Source organism: Peromyscus eremicus, chromosome 17 (genome assembly GCF_949786415.1).
Source record: "Peromyscus eremicus chromosome 17, PerEre_H2_v1, whole genome shotgun sequence".
NCBI classification, from domain to species: domain Eukaryota; kingdom Metazoa; phylum Chordata; class Mammalia; order Rodentia; family Cricetidae; genus Peromyscus; species Peromyscus eremicus.
The window spans coordinates 58125837-58128074 of record NC_081433.1 but is presented as its reverse complement, the minus strand read 5'-3'; positions in this window follow the sequence as shown (position 1 = coordinate 58128074).

The window sequence follows — 2238 nt, the reverse complement described above, 5'->3', positions numbered from 1 at the left end:
GGTTAAGGGTGCATACTGCCACTGCAGAGGACCCAGTGACTTCCCAGCACCCATGTAGGACAGCTTGCAACTGTCTGGAAGTCCAGCTCTAAGAATCTGACACAATCCCTTGGCCCCTGTGGGCTCTTACGTGTATACAAACAAACAAACAATACAGTAAAATCTTAAAACAACTGAAACTAACTAGTGGTTTTAGCTGACATTTTTCTCTAGGAAGCAGGATGATCCCAAGGGCATTCAGGAAGGATATAGGTATCAGGATACACGTGTACTTGAGCTTGGGTGTGGCTCAGGCGTAGAATCCCGGCCCAGAATCCCCAGTGAGGGGCTGGGGGCGTGGCTCAGGGGTGGAGCCCCTGCCTAGGATCCCCAGTGAGGGGCTGGGGGCGTGGCTCAGGGGTGGAGCCCCTGCCTAGGATCCCCAGTGAGGGGCTGGGGGCGTGGCTCAGGGGTGGAGCCCTGCCTAGAATCCCCCAGTGAGGGGCTGGGGGCGTGGTCAGGGGTGGAGCCCCGCCTAGAATCCCTCAGTGAGGGGCTGTGGGCGTGGCTCAGGGGTGGAGCCCTGTCTATAATCCCCCAGTGAGGGGCTGGGAGACAATGGGAGTCCACTCCACGGTGGAGGATGGAGGTTGGGTGGTGTGGGGCAGTGTGCAAGGGAGAAGTATGGCTGCCCAGCGCGTTGAGCTGGTGCTGCAGTTCATGGCAGGTGGTAGAAGAAGCATGAGCGCCTTGCAAGAAACTTGCAAGAAATTTCAAGACACCACCTTCCTACCTTCCAAAAACAAGGGTTTTACAGAGAAAAAATGAATTCCGCTCCTGGGAAATCCACTTAAAAGAACTGAAGGCTGATGTCCAGACTGATCTTTGTGCCTAGGGTTCAAAGTATGAGCGCAGCATCTCAAGGGGCAGCATCCCCCGCACCTGCCAACAGCTGAGCAGTGAGACTTGTCCAGCTGTGTGATATTGTTAGTACTCAGCCACAAAAAGGAGTGAAGCAGTTACCTGTGCCACGGTGAGATGAAACTGAAAAATGCTGCTGAGGGACAGCAGACATGTAAGACCCCACGGCGTGAGAGCTCACTGACGTGCTGCATCCGGACAGGCTCATCCACACAGAGGCGGCAGCTCAAGGGCTTGCACGGCTCGGGGGAAGCACGTGGGGATGATGGCAGGAGACATGGTAGGATTAGAGGCCGCACAATATTGCCAGTGGTTTGAATGCCACCGAATTGCTCATTTCAAAACCCTCATGAGCCTGGGGAGACTGCTTAGTGAATAAGTGCTTTCCATGTGAGACACGACCAGAGCCTGGCCGGCCCCCGGGACCCAAGTGACAGCAGCACTGTGTCTCTAATCCCAGCACTCCTGGGGCCAGAACACAGGCAGGGCAGTCATCAGAGTGACCGAGAAACCCTGCCTTGAATGGGGTGGAAGGCGAGGCCACTCCTGAGGTTATCTCCGGTATCCATATGCATGCAATGTAATGTACATGATCCCCTAAATCAGCAGTTCCCTTTGGCAAACCTCTACCTCCAAAAATATTTACAGTATGATTTGTAACAGTAGTAAAATTATAGTTATGTTCCAGGCAGCGGTGGCGCATGCCTTTAATCCCAGCACTCAGGAGGCAGAGGCAGAGGAATCTCTGAGTTCGCAGCCAACCTGATCTACAGAGTGAGTTCCAGGACAGCCAGGGAAATCCTGTCTCGAAAAATCAAAAGTCGAAACAAAATGAAAACGTGTCGGGCATGGCGTTTCACACACCCTATTTCAAACCAGGGCTGAGCTGTGCTTCACTTGGCAGAGCGTCTGCGTGGCTTGCGTGGAGCTCAGGGTTCAATTCCAAGCACTGGGTAAACTGGGTATGGTGGCACATGCCTACAACTCCAGCCCGTGGGAGGTGGAGGCAGGAGGATCCTGAGTTCAAGGTCATTCTTGGCTACATCAAAAATTTGAGGCCAACCTGGGCTACATGAGACCCTGGCTGTTCTTGCAGTGGGTGGGGATTGGGCTCCCAGCACCCACATGATGGCTTGCACGTGATGCACAAACACACAGGGAGGCGGAACACTCACAAGAACACCCAACCCAGTGTGCAGGTTGCGGATCCGCAGCCTGCCCTGCCTCGTCTGTGGACAGCTATTTCTAACCCGTGTGAGCCCTCTAGTGGCTACAATCGGAAGAGTCTGCACATCGCAAGGATAGAGTATGCCTTTCTCCCAGCGGACAGAGCAGGGA